The following is a 21,456-nucleotide window of genomic DNA, read 5'->3' on the forward strand; positions in this document are numbered from 1 at the left end:
CATTAATATAGTGATAAGTCAATTATAACTCACTTACAAGTCAATAGCATCATAACATTTTAAGTAACTTTTGGATATCAAACACAGTGCATATTTTCCTTGAATGAATATATAAAATCATTGCAACACATCAATATCACTGAATCAGTGGGAGCCCTGGGCTTGTTTCCCTGCAACAAGACGGTCCCGGGGTCTCGAAGCAGGTTCCTTATGTCCAGTCTATTCAGCAATTTAGTTTTCATGGCTCTCAGCACTTGCTCACCATTTTTCCGCTCAAAAAACTCAACGGGTTTATGCAGGGTGCTTGGGCTCAAGGTACCGAAGCAATTTTGAGGGCTTCATTCCCTCATTAGACAGCCTCCACGCCCGAACTCCAGCTTCCCACCTACCTGCAGCCAGATGCCTTGGCCAGGTGCGGCTGGTTGTGGGTGGAGTGACAGGACAAGGTAAGCGCCGGAGGTCCCTGTGCCGGGGCTGCGATAGTCACAGTGATCCCAGGCCCTAGGGTATCACTGCGTTTAGCTGACTGATGACTTCGCATGCGTTCAAGTTCAACAGTGGACGTGACAGGGAATGAAGAAAGGTGCAGCTGACTCATATCGTTTCATATCGCCAAATCACATCGTTTCCTCATATGGTTGGGGACCACTGCCATAGGCTGAAACATAGAAATCGATATTACAGGTCCTTTGCCCCACAATGTTGTGCCGACCATATAATCTACTCTAGAAGCTGCCTGGAATTTCCCCAGTGTACAGCCCTCTATTTTTCCAAGCTCCATGTATCTAAGTCTCTTAAAACAACCCTATTGTATCTGCAATAATTGATACAATATAACTTGTCTGGTTTAACAGACTGCTAGGGGTTCCATGTTCAAACACCAGACAAGCAAAGGCTTTTTATTTTGAGCAGCTGATTTGTGGACCACTGACTGACACAAGTCTCTGGTATTCCATGGCAAGCGAATCCAGCTTTTGGGTGCTGCTGAGGACAGAGGACAGCCTGAGCATTCCATGAGTCGTAATCCATAGTGAGAAGAGTACACTGTCATTGATCTTATTAACTGTACGGATCTCCCACCCACTGCCACCAACCTCATAGTTCCCTCACACTACACCTCACATTTCTACCTCCTACCCAAGATTCACAAACCTGCTTGTTCAGGTAGACCCATTGTTTCTGCCCCACTGAACATCCATCTGCATATCTTGACTCAGTTTTATCCCTCCTGGTTTAGTCCCTTCCTACCTACACCCATGACACTTCACACACTCTTGATCTCAATGATTTCAAGTTCCCCGGCCCCCACTATGGATGCCCAGTCCCTATACACCTCCATCCCCCATCAGGAGGGCCTCAAAGCTCTCAGTTTCTTTCCGGACACCAAATCCACCCCACAACCACTCCCCTTTGTCTTGCAAAACTTGTCCTCACTCTCAATAATTTTCCTTCAAACAAAAGGTGTGGTCATGGATCCTTGCTATACCTACCTTTTTGTTGGCTATGTGGAACAGTCTATGTTCCAAAACTATACTGGTATCACTCCCCAACTTTTCCTATCCTACATCAACAATTGCACTGGTACTGCTTCCTGAATCCATGCCCGAGCTCAATGACTTCATCCACTTTGCCTCCAACTTCCACCCTGCCTTCAAATTTACCTGATCCATTTCCAACACCAACTTCCCCTTTCTCAATCTCCCTGTCTCTATCTCTGGAGACAGCTTATCTACTGATTTCTATTATAAACCCACTGACTTTCACAGCTACTTGGACTTCCCACCCTGTTACTTATAAAAATGCCATTCCCTTCTCTCAATTCCTCTGCCTTCATTGCATCTGTTTTCACAATGAGGCTTTCCATTCCAGAACTAATGAGATGTCCTCCTTCTTCAAAGTAAGGGGCTTCCCTTTCTCCACGATCAATGCTGACCTCAACCATATCTCTTCCATTTCATGCCCTCACCCCATCCTCCCACCACCCCACCATGGATAGTGTACCTCTTGTCCTCACCTACCACCCCACCAGCCTGTGTCCAGCACATAGTTCTCTGTACCTTCCACCATTTCCAATGGGATCTCACCACCAAGCACATCGTTCCCTCTTTCCCCCCCCCCCCACCACTTTCTGCAGGGATCACTCCCTATGTGACTCCTTTGTCCATTCATCCATCCCCACTAACCTCCCTTCTGGAACTGACCCTTACAAGCAGAAAAGTGCTACACTTGTAACACCCCCTCACTCACTACCATTCAGGACACAAACAGCCCTTCCAGGTGAGGTGACACTTCGCCTGTGAGTCTGTTGGGGTCATCAACTATATCTGGTGCTTCCAGTGTGGCCTCCTGAATATCAGTGAGACCTGATGAAGATTGGGAAACCAGTTTGCTGAGCACTTGTACTCCGTCCACCAAAACAAAACAGGATCTTCCAGTGGCCATCCATTTTAATTCCACTTTCCATTTTGACATGCCAATCCATGGCCTCTTCTACTGTCTCTATGATGCCACACTCAGGTTGGAGGAGCAATACCTTATATTCCATCTGGGTAGCCTCCAAACTGATGGCATGAACATCAATTTCTCAAATTTCTGGTAATGCCCACCTCGCACCATTCCCATTTCCCTCTCTCACCTTGCCTGCCAATCAGCTCCCTCTGGTGCTCCTCTCCCTTTTCTTTCTTCCATGGCCTTTGGTCCTCACCTGTCAGAAATATCAACTGTACTCTTTTCCATAGATGCTACCCTGGCCTGCTGAGTTCCTGCAAAATTTTGTGCGCTACTTGGATTTCCTACAGCTGTAGATTTTCTCTTGGTTGTGAGAAGATATTTGTCTCTTTTCAGCCCGAAAATGTCTGTGTCTGCAATTTGCCATGGATTTTTGTGGGTCAGAGAGGTCAGCATGATTTCTGTGCAGTTTTCTGCATGCTTTACGACTGTTTTACATAATCTCTCAGCTGTGTGTTCAAATCAGGCCACCACATGGATTCCTTGCTCTTAGATAATAATTTTCAATTCCTTGATGTCCTTGGTAGATTTGACTTGATGTCTTTGACATGCATAGAAGCAAGAATGACAAGTCTGGAACCCTTTAGCAGCAAACCATCAAGAATGGTGAGTCACTAACAAGAGAAAATCTGCAAATGCTGGAAATCCAAGCTCCGTCAACAAAACAAGCCTGAAAAATGAGGACATCTACAATGGGCATGTGGGTCACACAGGTGCACGGTTATCTCATGCTCCTTCTGAGTGGGGAAGTTGAAGAGCTGTTGAACCTTCAACCATAATGTTCAAGACCAATGATCCTGAAACTGATAAGTAATCCAAGAAAGACATATGAAAGGCCATCACAAAAGCAAAATAGTAATTCCATGTGTGAAGTTACTGACACAATTGGATGCACGTCAGCTGGGCAGGGTTTGCATGCCATTTCTTCCTTTAAGATGAAACCTAACAGCATAAATGGCAGTGATACTTCATTCCCCAATGAACCCAATGCATTTTATTTACAATTTGGAAAAGAGAACACTACAACAGTGTATTTCCACTGCATACAGCTAAGAATATAGAACAGAGAAATCTACAGCAGATTACAGGACCTTTGACCCAAAATGTTGTGCCGACCATGTAACATACTCTGGAAACTGCCTAGAATTTCCCTACCACATAGCCCTCTATTTTTCCAAGCTCTATGTATCTAAGAGTCTCTTATAAGACCTTATTGTGTCTGCCTTTACCACTGTTGCCGACAGTACATTCCACACACCCACCACTCTGTGCAAAAGAAAAACACTAACCTCTAACATCCCCCTTGTATCTACTTCCAAGCATCTTAAAACAATATCCCCTCATATTAGCCATTTCAGCCCTAGCGATCCACACGATCAATGCCTCTCATCATCTTAGACACCTCTATCAGGTCATCTCTCATCCTACATCACTCCAAGGAGAAAAGGCCATGTTCACTCAACCTATTCTCATAAGGCATGCTCTCCAATCTGTAAATCTCCTCTGCAATCTCTCTATAGTATCCAAATCCTTCCTGTAAAGTGATCAGAACTGAACACTGCTCCAAGTAGGGTCTACCTAAGGTTTTATATAGCTTTAACATTACCTCACACCTCTTGAACGCAGTCCCACGGTTAATGAAGGCCATCACTACACATGCCTTCTTAACAACACTGTCAACCTGCGCAGCAGCTTTGAGTGTCCTGTGGATACGGACCCCATGATCTCACTGATCCTCCACACTGCCAAAAGTATTACAATTCATATTATATTCTGTCTTCAAATTTGACTTACCCAAATGAACCACTTCACACTTACCTAAGTTGAACTCCATCTGCCATTTCTCAGTCAGTTCTGCATCCTATCGACGTACTGCTGTAACCTCTGACAACCCTCCAGACTATCCACAACACCCCCAACTTTTGTGTCACTAACAACCTTACTAACCACCCTTCTACTTCCTCATCCAGGTCATTTATAAAAATCACAAAGGAAAGGGGTCTCAGAACCGATCTCTGTGAACACCACTGGTCACTGTCCTCCATGCAGAATACTAACCATCTACAGCCACTCTTTGCCTTCTATGGGCAGGCCAATTCTGGGTCCACAACGCAAGGTCTCCTTGGATCCCATGCCTCCTTACATTCAGGATGAGTCTTAGATGGGGAACCTTAACAAATTCCTTACAGAATCCATATACACTAAACCACTGCTCTATCTTCAATGTGTTTTGTTACATCCTCAAAGAATTCAATCAGGCTCATAAGGCAAAGCCGTGCAGACGATCCCTAATCAGATTATGTCTCTCCAAATGCTCATAAATCCTACCTCTCAGGATCTCCTCCAACAATTTGCCCTGCAGTAAAGAAAGGCTCACTGGTTTAAAAATTTCCTGAGTTAAGTCTACTCCCTTTCTTGAATAACTGAACAACATTTGATACCTTCCAATCCTCTGGTACTTCTCCCATCCCTATTGATGATGCAAAGATCATCACCAGAGGCTCAGCAATGTCCTCCCTTGCTTTCCACAGTAGCCTGGGATACATCTCATCCGGTCCCAGCAACTTGTCTAAGTTAATACCTTTCAAAAGCTTCAGTACATCCTCTTTCTTAATGTCTATACACTCAAGCATTTCAGTCCACTGTAAGACATCCCCACAATTGCCAAGGTCCTTTTCACTGGCGAATACTGAAGCAAAGTGTTCGTTACGTACCTCCGCTATCTCCTCCGACCTCATGCACATGTTTGCACTATTGTTCCTGATTGGTCCTATTCTTAGGTGGCTCATCCTCTTGATCTTCACATACCTGTAGAATGCCTTAGGATTTTCCTTAATCCTGCTCACCAAGGTCTTCTCATGGCCCCTTCTGGCTCTAAAATATAAATCCTGAGCTCCTTCCTGGCACTCTTGTAATTTTTTTTTAGAGCTTTAACAGTACCTTGCTTCTTGAACCTTTCGTAAACTTTTCTTCTTAATTAGATTTTCTACATCCTTTGTACACCATGGTTCTTTTACCCTACAATCTTTTCCCTGCCTTAATGGAACGTACCTATGCAGCAGACCATGGAAATGTTCCCTGAACATTTGCCACATTTCTGCCATGCATTTTGCTGAGAACATCTGCTCCCAATTTTTGCCTAATAGCATTACTTTTACTCCTAATCCAATTAGATGTTTTCCCAAATTTTCTGCTCCTATCCTTCTTCACTGCTATGGCGAAGGACAGAAGAGTTGTCATCACCACTTCCAAAATACTCTCCCACCGAGAGATCTGACACCTGACCAGGTTCACTTCCCAATACCAGATCAAGTACAGCCTCTCCTCTAGTTGGCTTAAATACAAAAACATGAGAAAATCTGTAGATGCTGGAAATTTAAGCAACACACACAAAATGCTGGTGCAACACAGCAGGCCTGGTTCAGGTCAAGACCCTTCGTCAAGACTAATGGGAAAAAGAGACAGTAAGAGATTTGAAAGTAGGAAGGGGAGGGGGGAGACCCGAAATGATAGGAGAAGACAGGAGGGGGAGGGATGATGCTAAGAGCTGGGAAGTTGATTGGCAAAAGGGATACAAGGCTGGAGAAGGCGGAGTATCATAGGACAGAAGGCCCTGGAAGAAAGAAAGGGGGAGGGGAGCACCAGAAGAAGGAGAACAGGCAAGGAGTTATTATGAGGGAAAGAGAGAGAGAAAAAAATTAAAGATTAAAAATTAGGGATGCGGTAAAGAAGGGGAGGAGGGGCATTAACTGAAATCAATGTTTGTGCCATCAGGTTGGGGGCTACCCAGTCGAAATATAAAGTGTTGTTCCTCCAACCTGAGTGTGGCTTCATCTCAACAGTTGATGAGGCCATGGATTGACATATCGGAGTGGGAATAGGGCGTGGAATTAAAATGTGTGGCCATTGGCTGATCCTGATTCACTGGGAGATCCTGACCGTTTCACTGAACACCTACGCTCTGTCCACCCCTCCCACTTTCAAATATCTTACTATCTCTTTTTTCTGTTAGTCCTGACAAAGGGTCTCAGCCCGAAACATCGACTGTGCTTCTTCCTATAGATGCTGCCTGGCCTGCTGCGTTCTACCAGCATTTTGTGTGTTGCTTGAATTTCCAGCATCTGCAGATTTCCTCATCTCTGTCTCTTCACTTTGGTTCCCAGCCCCCCTGCAAATCTAGGTTAAACCCTCCCCAAGTAGCATTAGCAAACCTCCCTCCCAGGATAATGGTTCCCCTCCAGTTCAGATGCAATCCATCCCATTTGTACAGGTCACCCCTTCCTCAGAAAAGATTCCATTGATCCAAGAACATGAAATACTCCTCAGCCACTCATTCATCTGTGCCATCTTCCTGTTTTGACCTCCCTGCTCATGGCACTGAGAGTATCTGGAGTTCATCACCTTGGAAGTCCTGCTCTTCAGCTTCCTTCCTAGCTCCCTAAACTTACAGCACAGGACCTCTACACTTCCCCTGCCTATGTCATTGGTACCAACATGTACCATGACTTGTGGCTGCTCATCCTCCCCTTCAAAAATATTCTGCAACCGCTCAGACATCCTGGACCCTAGCACCTGCGAGGCAACACACTATCCTGGCATCTCTTCTGCTGCCATAGAATCTCATATCTGTCCCCCAAATTATCAAGTCCCCTATGACTATTATTCTGCCTGACCACCCTACCCTTCCAAGTCTCAGAGCCAACCACAGTGCTATTGGTCTGGTTACTGCTCCCTTGCCCACATAGGTCATCCCCCCTCAGCAGTATCCAAAGGAGTATACCTGATACTGAGGGGAAAGGACACAGGGGGACCCTGCACTGCCTTCTTTCTCCTTTTGCCTCTCTCGGTGTTCACCCATCTACTCCCCAAATTCGGCACTCTGGGTGTAACCACCTGCTCAAAACCACCTGTCAATTATTCTGCCTCCCAGGTGATCCTTAGTTCATCCAACTCCAGCTCCAGTTCCTTAATGCAGTCTTTCAAGAGCTGGAGTTGGCTGCACTTCCCACAGGTGTAGTCATCAGGGAGACCATCAGGTTCCATGAATTCCCACATCCTACAGGAGGAGCATTCCCCTGTTATACTGCCATCCTGCCTGCACTGTACAATGAGCAACCAAGACCAAATCAGCAATTACAAAAGGAAAATCTAACCCTTCTAACCCGTTTCTTTGGCCTCAGCTTCTTCTCATCAAAGCCTGATGCTCCTACTCTCACCACTGGTCTACTCTCAACAATGGCCACTCCACTTGCCTCTTGTGTACTTCTATTTACTTCACAGTGCTCTGTTCCCTCTGCTGACTGGGCCTCCAGAATGCCTGAATGCCCACAAAGCTCTCCTTTTATACAAGCTTCGCCGACCTGCAAGTAACCTCATCAAAGGTCTGCAAATTTCTAAAGATGTATGATGGAGAGCATTCTGACTGATTATACACATCAAAGCACAGGTTTGCAAGAGGCCGCTGTGGGTTCCAGGCTCAGCCAGCTCCATCACAGGAACAACCCTCCCTACCCTGTGATCTATCTCAAGAGATGACGTCGGAACATCCTTCAAGAGGGTGAACACTCTCAAGGAATCAGGCTCTGTTGGCATACAAGTCAGAGTACTAAAAACCAGTGCCAACAAACTGGCCGGAGCATTAAAGAATACCTTCAATCTCTCACTGTTGTTATTGGAGGTTCCCACGGGCTTCAAAAGAGCATCAATCATACAAGTACCCAAGAAGAGCAGATCGAGTTGCCTCAGCAGCTGTCACCCGCTACAATTTGCCTACCTCCACACCAGGTCTACAGTAGATGCAAACTCACTGGTTTTCCATTCTGCTTTGGAGCATCTGAACAACAGTAAAACATACTTCAGATTAATGTTTATCAATTACAGCTTGGCATTCAACACCATTATCCTCGCATTACTAATAAACTTCTGCAAATGGATCCCTGTCTTACTTATCATTAGACCACAATCAGTGCCGATCAGTAATAACATCTCCTCATTTACAATTACAAATGCACCTCAAGGATGCATGCTTAGCCCAGCCTCTGATCTCGATACTCATGACTGCGTGGCTGGGATAGCAGCTCAAATTCATCTATAAATGCACCAATTACACCGCTGCTGGAGGAAGAATTTCAGATGGCCACAAGGAGGCATACAAGAATGAGAAGGTTTGGCTGATTTGAGTGGGGTCACAGCAATAACTCCACACTCAACTTCAGCAAGACCAAGAAATTGATAGTAGGCTTTAGGAAGGGGAAGTCAGGAGAACACACAATGGTTTTAAGGGTGAGCAGTTTCAAGATCCTGGTCCTCATCAACTCAGAGGACCTATCCTGGGTCCACCAAATTGATCAAATCGTGGAGGCAGCACTTCAGTGGTTCTATTTCATTAGGAATTTGACGTGATTTATAACGTCACCAAAGACTCCTGCAGATTTCTAAAGAAAAACAATGCAGAGCATTCTGACTGATTATATGTATCAAAGCTTAGTATGGAGGCTCCAATGCACAGGATTGCTAGAGGCTGCTGTGGGTTCCAGGACCAGCCAGTTCCATCACAGGAACAACCCTCTATGCCAATGGATGCCAAAGAGGCATCCATCATTAAAGATTTTCACCATCTGAGACATGCCCTCTCTCGATCACTACCACTGGAGAGGAGGTACAGGAAACTGAAGACTCATACTCAACATTTTCAGAACAGTTTCTTCCCCTCTTCCAGTCTTTTGAATGGCCCATGAACTCATGAACACCATCTTGCTATTCATCTTTTGCAATTTTATTTTGTAAATGAGCTTTTAATATGTCTGCACTACTGCTGCCACAAAAAACAAATTTCATGACATATCAGTGATAATAAACCTGATGTTATTTCTGTGCATATATGTGCTCATGACAAACTTAACTTTGACCTTACAGTAAAGTCCCAGGAAGTTGCCTGCAAGAGTATACAAGAAAAGATGTGAACTAGCAAGAGGACATCAACACCAGATAATAAACATTGTTGAAGTAGCTCAGTGAGGAGAATGGTCTCCACAATGGATATGCAGTTTGTTTAAAATTGTGAAGCAAGCAATCTTAAGACATAAACCATAAGACATTGGAACAGAATTAGGCCATTCAGCCTATCGAGTCTGTTCTTGATTGCTTTCATGTATGCATCTATAGAGTGCCTTTGTTCACATTGAATCAAGTCACAAAAGAGCAGCTTAGAATAGCATGTGTTTCAAATGTCTGGTGTCAGGCCTATGAACTACAAGATCTGCCATTAAACTGATCAAGTGTAATTTAGGCCTCAAAGCTACCCCTGTTGTTTCAGGAAGCTGACACTGGTTTGCAGGACTTGTGGAGATAACTTTGGTAATATCGCTCAAATACTAATTATGGATCGTCAATGTCTCAAGAGGTGTCAAGAGGGTATGGATAACTGCCGCCTGCAGACATGAACTTCATGTCAGATTTCAAATGGGCTAAGTATAAGATCAATGTAATTGGGCAGTTGATGATTGGGTATCCTCTGATGGACCCTTTCTAGGTTGTATGGCTCAATTAAACACACTTTTTCTCAAATATACGAAGGCTGTTTTGATGAACTGAAGAACATGAATTTCATTGACACATGCCTGCACAGAGAGTTATCTTCCATATAGGGAAGAGAGCTTACAATATGAATGAAGGACATATTAGAGAAATTAAATAAAAACTTCATATATATCACACAAAAGAAAATGGGTCAAGGTAGGATTTGTGTAAAAAAGATTGTTTGATAGTTGGTGGAGACTTGGACCAAATAACCTGTTTCTGTGTTGGATCTTTAACCTAGCAGAAAATAACAGAGAACAAAGCGTCAAGTGAAAGGAGGAACTGAAAGTTCATAAATAAGAAAATAATATTAGGGCTTTTGGCAAAAGGTTGCAACTTGCAAGTTTGGCACCCTTGGGACCTAACCAGTGCTAGGCCACAGAAATTACTCTAACATACTTCAACATAAACATACCAAACCCCTAGAATGGTCAAGTTTAATCTGCACAAACTTTTAAGTGGCATCCTCCTGTGAACACTGTCCTTAAACTAGCTATCTGCAAAGATTTTCTACATGGAACACACATGGAACAGTCTGGTACTGATATTTTATGGTATATTATGGTAGTTGAGACTAAATGAACCCCTCCTCTGTATCATCCATATCTATCCATTCAATTCATATTCATGCATCTATCTAAAAGCCTCAAACTCCACCAAACTGCCTGCTTCCACTACTAACCCCGGAAACACAGCAACAATAAACTTTACCCAGGCCCTTCAATACTACAGTTGGGCCAACCTGCAATGAAGTCTAGAGCACAGTGATACTGATGAAAGATTATTCAGATCAACCAGTCTCTAGTTTATACTGATTATCTGATCAGCTTACATTCTTTTCTTGTTGTGCTCTGGGATCTATCTTAGATTATGCTATTAACAAAATTAAAATGATCAATGCTTATCCTTTTCTTCACCTTTTTTCAAATCTTCAAATCCAGTACGATTCTTCCTCTGACTGATTTTTAGTCCTCTTCGTACTATCAACGTTTTGTCCTCTTCATCAACTGTGAAAATGAACAAGTGGTCAGTTAATGTCTTCATTTCATTATCTAGAACTGTTACACCTCTAAATACCTTTGAAAAATCTTCTGGCACTTTAATCCACTCACTTAGAATGATACTAATAACTATAATACAATATTTTCTTGATGCCATGAACTACAACACATATCATTAACACTAGACCAGCCTTTTCAGTTTCTATTAGAACTGATTTGCAATTGAACTCTCTTGACTTGGATGCAGCCTGATCTACCAATACACACAGGTAAAGAAAAAGAAAATACTCCAGGATTAGCTGCTTTGCTTGAGTCTTTCCCACCTCCAACCCCTTGCCACTGCAGTCATTTAATACAACTGTAACTACTAAGGTTCACTGTGGTCTCCGCCTGTTCCCATGTATCATGGAAACAACATATTACCTACCCTGCTGTATCACGACAAAAATTAATTCAACATGAATAAAAGTAGCCAGCAGAAAAAACTGAAAATTTTTTAATCAAACAACATGAATTTAGTTTTAAAATACAAATTACCGTTATACTTTTGAAGTGGATTTTCCTGTTCAGAAAATGAAAATCTATTGTACTTACACTGCCTTTCTGTCAAGTCGAAATAATACTTTACCTCAATTTTTTAAACATGTGATTCAATTTACAGTGAGCACAATAACAAAGCCTCCTGCACCACTAATCATCAAGGAGGGAGGAAGGGAGCCGTGGTGCGTGGGGAGGAATGGACCGACGTGTGGGGAGTGGGGGGTGAGGGGGAGGAGAGGACTGACACGTTAGTGGGGGAGGGAAGGAGAGGGCCAGCGCGTGGGGGGTGGAGGGCCGTTGTTTAATAAGCATTCCTGCCAATTGAACACTGCACAATCAGCAGGAAACATCTGCATGACCAACTTTATTGGAAGTTGCTGAAGAACCTCGTGACGATTTGGTCTAAAACTTCACCACCAGAAGCTTCCACTACCCTGTCTTGGCATTGGGATTATTGACCATCAGGAACCACAATAATCATTTTCTGGGAATCACAGTGCCTATAAGAAGTATTCACCCCCGCCCCCGCTTGGAAGTTTTCACGTCTTGTTTTACAACATTGAATCACAGTGGATTTAATTTGGTTTTTTTGACACTGATCAATAGAAAAAGACTCTTTCATGCCCAAGTGAAAACAGATCTCTACAAAGTGATCTAAATTAATTACAAATATAAAACACAAAATAATTGATTGCATTAGTATTTACCCACCCGCTCTCCCCCTTAATATGACACACCAAATCATCACTGGTGCAGCCAATTGGTTTTAGAAGTCTCATAATTAGTTAAAAGGTGTGCAATAAAGGTGTTTCAATTGTTCCTTATAAAAATAAACCTGTATCTGGAAGATCCATCTGCTAATGAGTCAGTATCCTGGCAAAAACTACACCATGAAGACAAGAACCCTCCAAGCAACTCCATGAAAAGGTTATTGAAAAGCACAAGTCAGGAGATGGATACAAGCAAATTTCCAAGTCACTGAATATTCCTTGGAGTACTGTTAAGTCAAGCATCAAGAAAGGTGCTTCACCAGTCATAGCTTTGTGGAAGGGTGGCAAGGAGAAAGCCACTTTTGGGGGAAAAAACACACATGACTTGGCTAGACTTTGCCAGAAGTCATGTGGAAGAAGGCTGTATGGTCTGATGAAACCAAAATTGAGTTTTTTTGGCCATCAGGTTTAATGCTGTGTTTGGTGTAAGCCAAATGCCGCACATCATCAAAAACACACCATCCCTACCATGAAGCATGGTGATGGCTGCATCATTTTGTGGGATGCTTCAGTGCAGCAGTCCCTGGAAAGCTTATGAAGGTAGACGGTAAAATGAATGTAGCAAAATACAGGGACATCCTGGAGGAAAACCTGATGCAGTCTGCAAGAGAACTGTGACTTGTGGACAAAGGCACTCTATAGCCCATTTCCATTCCAGCAAGACAGTGACCCAAGCATGAAGCCAAAGCCATACAGGAATGACTTAAAAACAAAATTAAATGTCCTGGAGTTGTCAAGTAGAGTCCAGATCTCAATCCAATTGAGAATTTGTGGCTGGGCTTCATGCATGATCCCCGTGCAATCTCACCAGTTTTGTAAAAAAGGATGGGGGAAAATTGTAGTGACCAGATGTGCAAAGCTGATAGAGACCTATCCACAGACTCAAGGCTGTAATTGCTACCAAAGGTGCATCTACTAAATACAGGTTCCCCCCACCATCCGAAGGTAGAGCGTTCCTATGAAATGGTTCATAAGTCAGAATTTTGTAAAGTGAAGAAGCAATTACCACTTATTTATATGGGAAAAATTTGTGAGCATTCGCAGACCCAAAAAATAAGCTACCAAATCATGCCAAATAACACATAAAACCTAAAATAACAGTAACATATATATCGTAGATTCCGGACTACAGAGCGCACCTGATTAAAAGCCGCACGCTCTAATTTTAGAAAGAAAATCAATTTTGTACTTGTACAGGCCGCACCGGATTTTAAGCCGCAGGTGTCCCACGTTGTAATATGAGATATTTACACAGAAAGATATTACACGTGAGGATTTTTTAACTTTTAATTAAATCCGTATGGTAACATAAACAAATACATATTGCAAATGCTTTTTTTCGAACAGTGCCTGTAACACAGCTACTTTTAAATATACATACGTATCGGTAACACACAAATTACGTTGCGTATACTTTTTTACTGAACAGTGCACGAACAACATTCCAGTATCTCCTAACGACTGGTAAAAAAAATATATATACTGCAGCCTATCAGGAAAAGTTATTGATCGCCTTCTTCATCTTCCTCCTGCGCACTAAAACCATCAAAGTCCTCTTCTTCAGTGTCCGAATTGAACAACCTAAGGATCTCGTCACTCACTTCAGTCTCTTCGTTGTCGCTCTCACTTGAGCGCACGCGGTCCTCTTCATCACGTAGCAGTCCAGCCTTTCGAAACCCGTTGGTGATGGTGGATGTTGTGACACGGCTCCACGCATTTAGGATCCACTGGCAGACTTGAGCTAAAGATGCTCTTCGCATGCGTCCTGTTTTGGTAAAGGATTTCTCGCCACTCGTCATCCAAGCCTCCCACTCAACGCGCAGCGCCACTTTAAATGCCCGGTTCATGCTAATGTCCAGTGGCTGCAAATACTTCGTGGTGCCCCCAGGAATCACAGCTGGAATTGAGTTTGTACTCTTGATGGCAGCTTTCACTGAATTTGTTATATGGGCCCTCATGCTGTCCATAACGAGCAATGCTTTTTTCTGTGAAAAAATCCCCCTGGTCGCTTGGCGTAGCACTCTCTCAGCCAATCCTTCATTAGACTCTCCATCATCCAACCTTTCTTATTGACTTTCACCATGATTTCTTTTGGGAATTTTTCCTTTGGCATTGTCAGCCGCTTAAAAATCACCATCGGTGGAAGCTTTAGTCCGTATGCTGTGCAGCTCAGAACACAAGTAAAATGCATTCTTTCATGGCCACTTGCTTTCAGTGTGATGGACAAGTCACCTTTTTTATTAACAGTCCGAGTGAGAGGCAGGTCAAACGTCAAAGGTACTTCATCCATATTTATGATATCATCTGGCCCGATGGAATTCTCCGCTATCTTTGTCTGAGTGAATGTGCTGAAGTTAGCAAGTTTTTCCTCGTGGTCGGGAGGGAGCTGCTGACACAGAGTTGTGCGTACCCTGACGGAGAGGCCTTTTCGTCTCATAAATCTAAAACACCACGATGGCCCACCTCTAAAATCTTTGATTTTCATTTTGGTGGCGATTGCTTTAGCCTTCAGTCTGATCTGCATGGTGGAAACACTGCGGCCACCTGCTCTCTGTGTGTTAACCCAGTCTTCAAGAAAGTTTTCAAGTTCGGGCCATCTGCTATGATTACCTCTGAAAGCTTTTGTCGTCTTGTTGCATTGACTCAGTTCTTCACGCTGGCGTCTCCACCGTCTCACCATCGATTCATTTATGCCAAGATTATGTGCAGCAGCTCGATTTCCTTCTTCAACCGCCAGATTGATCGCCCTTAACTTAAAAGCTGCATCATATGCTTTTCTTCGAGTGTTTTCCATGTTGATGAGGGTGAGTACAAATGACTGATTTACAATAATTTAATTGTGAAAGTGCGCTTGATTTATCGTACAATTTCATTGGACCTCTGTGAACTACTCATCAATTTTATTGGTCTACTGTTACGAGGCAAAATGTTTTTGGCGGCATGAAAAAAAAACATGCATTAGCCGCACCGTAGTATAGGCCGCAGTGTTCAAAGCGTGGGAAAAAAGTAGCGGCTTATAGTCCGGAATTTACGGTAGTAAAAGCAGGAATGATATGATAAACACACAGCCTATATAAAGTAGAAATACTTTTCTGCAATCATTGCAGCAGTCCACCATAGCAAAAATCTGACGCAAGCGCTCTCAGCAGAAACACTTGGTGCAAGCGCTCTTGGCAGAAACACTCTCCCCAGTAACCTTTAAGCCATAACAAATTGTACCAAATAACACATAAAAATACACAGCATATATAAAGTAGAAATAATGTATGTACAGTGTAGTATCACTTATCAGAATCGGGAAGACAGCGAGCACACTGACAATGGTGTGTTAGGCTGAGTCGGAAGTTGGGGTGGTGGGACACTGGGGTGTCATCTCACCATCATCTGTTTCCATCAGGGCAGGCAGGTCATCTTCTTCTATGTCTGCCTGCCTCAATATCGAAGGTCGAAGTTTGTTGTCTGCTGTGGCTGATGTGGAAGGCTTGAAAAAACGACAGTATGCTTGACTGCTTAGCCTCACGCATTTTTTTTTATCATACAGTTCTTTGTAAGCACTCAAACCATCCTGCAAATATGCCCTAAATTTATGTGCCCTTTCAAAATTAAAGTCGTACTTTTCTGCAATCATTGCAGCGTTGTCAATCGCAGCGAGAATCTCACGTAGTTGCTTCTCTTTCGGTCTGTTCGCTACTGCATTCGATTTCTATTGTTATCCTTTTCCAATTGCATCAGCTCTTCATCTATCAGTCTTTGGTCACAGGATACTAAAACCTCTTCACCATCATCTTTGTCAACTTCCACTAACCAAATTCACTTCGTCCTTACTTCGTTCACCACAATTGAAACGCTTAATTATGTCTAGTTCGACGCTAAGTGTAACACCCTTATGAGCTCTTTTCGGCTTTTCCGATACCTTAGAACTCATCTTGCTAACAGATGCACAAAATAAATAGACAAAGCACAGATGCTCACAGGCACGTGTTTAAGAACTGGTGGCTAGAATGCTGTTCTGGGGGAGGAGCTTGGCTGCTCGGGGCATGCGCTGCCTTTTTATGCGCGCTGCTTTTTTTGTACCAGTGAAAACACCTTCTATTAGCGAAAACAGATAACTAATGTAGGTCTTTCGTAACAGCGAGGTTTCGTAAAGCGAACGTTCAAAAAAAGGGGGCACCTGTACTGATTTAAAGGGGCTGATTAATTGAACAATTATTGTGTTTAATAATTGTAAAAAACTTTAGACCAATTTGTAGCAATTTGTTTTCACTTTGACACGAAAGTCTTTTCTGTTGATCAGTGTCAAAAAAGCCAAATCAAATCCACTGTGATTCAATGTTGTAAAAACAAAACATGAAAACTTCCAGAGATGGAGGGATGGAATACCTTTTATAGGCACTGTTTGGCTTGAAGGAAAGGAACATTTTCTCCTTTGTCATGCATGCTTCAGGGGAATGCTGAGGATGTCAGATGGTGGTTCATCAGTGGTCCAGGAGTTCATGAAGGACTGCATTGCAAATCAGCAAGCAACAGGTGCATCTGTAAAGGCACCACATAAGAGTAGAAATGCAGGGGATAATCTTTTAAATAAGGTAGATATTAACAGTGGAAATGTAGGGTCTGGAGGTTTATGGCTGATGGAAGATTATAGCTGGGAGCTGGGAGCAAGGATACAAGCGTATCGAAAGGAAAGGCAGGAAGGCAGAGGGTGTGCACTGTTGGTAAAAAGTGAAATTAAATCATTAGAAAGAGGTTAGAAGATGTTGAATCATTGTGGATAAAGCTAAAATTACACTGATGGGAGTTGTATACAGAACCCCAATATTAAGGATGTGATGTACAAATTACAATGTGAGATAGAAAATGTTTGCCAAAAGGGCAATGTTACAATAGTAATGGGAATATATACAGGTATAGATTAGGAAAATCAGGTTGGTGCCGGATTCCAAGAGGGGTTATTTCTAGAATGTTTACGAGATGGCTTTTTAACGGAGCTCGTGGTTGAGCCCATGAGAGGTCTGCTATTCTGGATTAGGTGTTATGCAATGATCCGGAATTAATAGAGAGCTTAAGGTAAAAGAACTCATAGGAGAAAGTGATCATAATATGATTGAATTCACCCTGAAATTTGAGGAGGAGAAGCTAAAGTCAGATCTGTTGGAAGTAGAGGTATGAGAGAAGAGATGACCAGAATTGGTTGGAAAAGAACACTCGCGGGAATGATGGTAGAGCAGCAATGGTTTAAATTTCTGGAAGCAATTTGGAAGGTACAGGATGTATCTTAAAACAAAAGTAATTAAGAAGATAAAGATGGAATATGAAAGTGAGCTAGCAAGTAATATTAAAGAGGATACCAAAAGTTTCTTCAAATACATAAAGTAAAAGAGAGGCGAGAGTGGATATTGGACCACTGGAAAATGATATGTAATTGGGGACAACGAAATGGCGGAAGAACTGAATAAGTCTTTTGCATCAGTCTTCACTGCGGAAGACATCAGCAGTTCCAGGTGTCAGGGGTCATGAAATGTGTGAAGTTACTATTACTAGGGAGAAGGTTCTTGGGAAACTGAAAGGTCTGAAGGTTGCTAAGTGACCTGGACCAGATGGTGTACACCCAGGGTTCCATCTGTCTTCTGTATACATTCTTCACAATTTTAAATACGTTTAGATATCTCTTTTGCCATGGTCACATGGAAAGCATAAAAATTCTACAAGACCTCTAGGTGAGGATTGACCTTGAATTCCTGGTGATCAGAGATCCATGCTGTTTCAGAAGCCTGATCATTGTTGGGTCATAATTGTTCCTGCAATTGCTGGTGTGAGACACAAGTCTGTAGCTCCTGATGATGGAGTAGTGATAAGAGGACGTGGTCTTGGATGGTGGGGGCTCTTGATGATGTATGCTGCTTTATTATATGGCAGTACTCCATGCAAGTATTCTCAATGGTGCTGCAAGCTTTGCCTGTGATGGGCTCAGCTATATCCACCACTTTCTTTTGCCTTTTCCCTTCTTAGGCACTGGTGTTTCCATACAAGGCCGTGATGCAACCGGTTAGGATACTCTCCATTGTGCATCTATAGAAGTTTGTCAAAATGTTTAACTTAAAACTAAACAAAGTTTTAAGAAAATTGAGGTTTTGTTGTGCCTTATTTGTGATGATGTGTGTGCTGGTCCCAAGACAGATCCTCTGATACGTTAACACCGTGGAATTCAAAGCAACTGACCCCCCTCTACCTCCATTCCACTAATAGGAACTGGCTCATGGGCCTCCAATGTCTTCCTGTAGTCAATAATCAGCTTGTTGGAAAGAGAGGTTGTTGTGGATTTTCTATCTCCCTTCTATCTGCCAATTTGTCATCACCTTTGACTAGGCCAACAGCTGTGGTGTTGCCAGCAAACTTAACTGTGGCATTGGAGCTGTATTTAGACAAACAATGGCTAAACAAAAGTGAACAGGAGTCTTAAGTACACAGCCATGTGGTGTACCTATGCAGATAGTGATTGAGGAGGAGATATTATTGCCAATCCGTAGAAACTGGAGTCCGCCAGTGAAGAAATCGAGGATCCAGTTGTGCAGAGTTAATGAGCCCCAGGTTTTGAAGCTGAATGATGAGTTTTGAGGTGATGATAATATTGAATGCTGAGCTGTCGTCAATGAAGAGCATCATTATTATCCAGGTGTTTCAGAGCTGAGTGTAGAGACATTGAAATGGCATCTGCTGTTGACCTGGTGTGACGATAGTCAAATTGGAGTAAATCCAGGTCGCCTCTCAGGTAGGAGTTGATATGCTATGACTAGCATCTCAAAGTATTAGATTAGAGTGGATGTTAGTGGCACTGGATGATGGTCATTGAGACAGGTTACTACATTCTTTTTAGGCATTGGTATGATTGAAGCCTGCTTGAAGCTGACGGATACCTTAGACAGATGAAGTGAGAGCTTGAAGATGTTAGTAAGCACCATGACAAGCATAGGTTTTTAGTACTTGGCCAGGTACGCCTTTTGGTCCAGGTGCTTTCTATGGATTCACCCTCCTGAAGGATATTCTCACATTGTCCTCAGAGACACTGAGATCACAGGGTCATTGAGGACCATGGGGGTTCGTGAAAGAGTCTCTATGTTCTGTCAAAGTGACAATAAAAGGCATTCAGCTAATTGTTAAGTGAAACCTCATTGCCATTTATGTTATTTGGTTTTGCTTTGTAGGAGATGTTGACATTCAAGCCCTGCCATAGTCGTTGAGCATCCTTGTCTGATTTATGTTTAGTTTAGAATTACCATTTTGTATTGAGAGAGTCTTCTGATAGTCATATTTGGACCTCTTGTACTTTCCCGGCTGTTGGTTCTAAACACCACCAACATAGCCCTATGAAGATTGTGAGTCTCTTGCTTCATCCAAGGTTTCTGATTGGGAAAGATTCCGAATGATTTTGTGGGGACATACCTGTCCATACTAGTCTTTATGAAGGCTGAGACAACTGTGGCCTATTCATTCATGGCCCACTCCACTTACTCAAAGCAGTCCTAGAGCTGCACTTCTGCCTCCTGATACAATCTCTTCTTGTCACTGCAATTTGATAGCGTGTTCTTGTCTCTGCCTGGATGCAGATAGGAAGATTTTCTACAATGCAGTCAAAGGAATGATGGGCATTTTTCTTGATGTTAGGGCAGTAGTGATCAAATGCATTGGACCCTCTTGTGCTGCAGGTGATGTGTTGGTGGTAGATGGGCAGAGATTTCTTTAAGCTAGCCTGATTGAATTCACCTCTAATGATAAAGCTCATATCTGCACATACAGGTGGCCCCCATTTTTTGAACGTTCGCTTTACAACAGCTCGCTGTTACGAAAGACCTACATTAGTACCTGTTTTCGTTAACCAAAGAGGATTTTCACTTTTACGAAAAAAAGGTGCCTGCTTTATACGTGTGTTTACCCCAAGAAAGACTACCATGACCGTGAAGCCTTGGACGGGCAGTGGTGTGCGCCTGCATGTACATGCATAGGTGTGTATGTGCACATGCCTATTGTTTTTTCCAAATTGATTTTGGCTTGCTGTCTTCCCAATTTTGATAAGTGAAACTACACCATACATACAATATTTCTACTTTATATAGGCTGTATATTTATCATATAATTCCTGCTTTTACTATATGTTAGTGTTATTTTAGGTTTTATATGTTATTTGGTATGATTTGGTAGGTTACTTTTTAGGTCTGGGAACGCTCAAAAATTTTTCCAATATAATTTAATGGTAATTGCTTCTTTGCTTTATGACATTTTGGTTTACAAAGGGTTTCATAGGAATGCTCTACCTTCAGATAGCAGGGAAAACCTGTACTTTTGTTAATATAGAAACTATATCCTCTAGTTTCTGCTTCTTAACAAAATACAATTCTTGACACTTCTCAGCACTGAGTTACTGATAGAAGTAAGGGAGGAAATTGCAAAAGCTCACGTCATGATGTTAGAGTATTGGGGCTGTTGGAAGAGGGTTGGCAAACTATAAATGTTACACCATTGAAGTTATATAAGGTAAGCTAGTAACCTCAAACAAGTTAGTTGAATGCATTCCTGAAGAAAATTCCAAAGAACACATCTGAATTAATTGTTGAAAGGTAGAATATATCTTGCTTGTGTGTTAAGCTAATTGTTGTAATTCACGTTAATGTTCTTCAGATATTACGCAATGTTTGTCCACTGTTAACACATTTGGGAATGTTCCCTAATCTGATAGAGATGGTGAAATGAAGGTAGATCAACCTCCAAGGTCTGGCCAGGTATCTCTGAGAACACGGAGATATTGTGGGAGCTCTGGCTGAGATATAAGCATGGTCATTAGTGATGAGTGAAATGCCAGAAGACAGGCAGCTAATGTTGTATCTTTATTTAACAAAGGCTGCAAAGAAATTCTGGGAATTATACACCAGGAAGCGTAACATCTGTGGCAGGTACACTACTAGAGGGGATACTGAGGGATTAGATATATAGTCCTTATCCGCGGGGGATTGGTTCCGGGACTCCCCGTGATTCCCAAAATACACGGATGCTCAAGTCCCTTAATT

General features: G+C 42.6%; 1 protein-coding gene across 8 annotated transcripts in view; it reads right to left on the bottom strand.

Annotated features, from left to right (window-relative positions):
* numb (NUMB endocytic adaptor protein) overlaps positions 1-21,456 on the bottom strand; it is a 279,062-nt gene that overhangs the window by 214,743 nt on the left and 42,863 nt on the right. For 6 of the 8 annotated variants that reach the window (XM_059951811.1, XM_059951794.1, XM_059951826.1 and 3 more), the window contains one exon: positions 11,004-11,093. The gene's annotated coding sequence lies outside the window, so the exon portion shown is untranslated. Of the gene's footprint in view, positions 1-389; positions 659-11,003; positions 11,094-21,456 lie in introns of those variants that run through there. The other 2 variants (XM_059951802.1, XM_059951787.1) reach the window with 1 other exon arrangement.

Source organism: Hypanus sabinus, chromosome 2, assembly GCF_030144855.1.
Source record: "Hypanus sabinus isolate sHypSab1 chromosome 2, sHypSab1.hap1, whole genome shotgun sequence".
Lineage (NCBI taxonomy): Eukaryota > Metazoa > Chordata > Chondrichthyes > Myliobatiformes > Dasyatidae > Hypanus > Hypanus sabinus.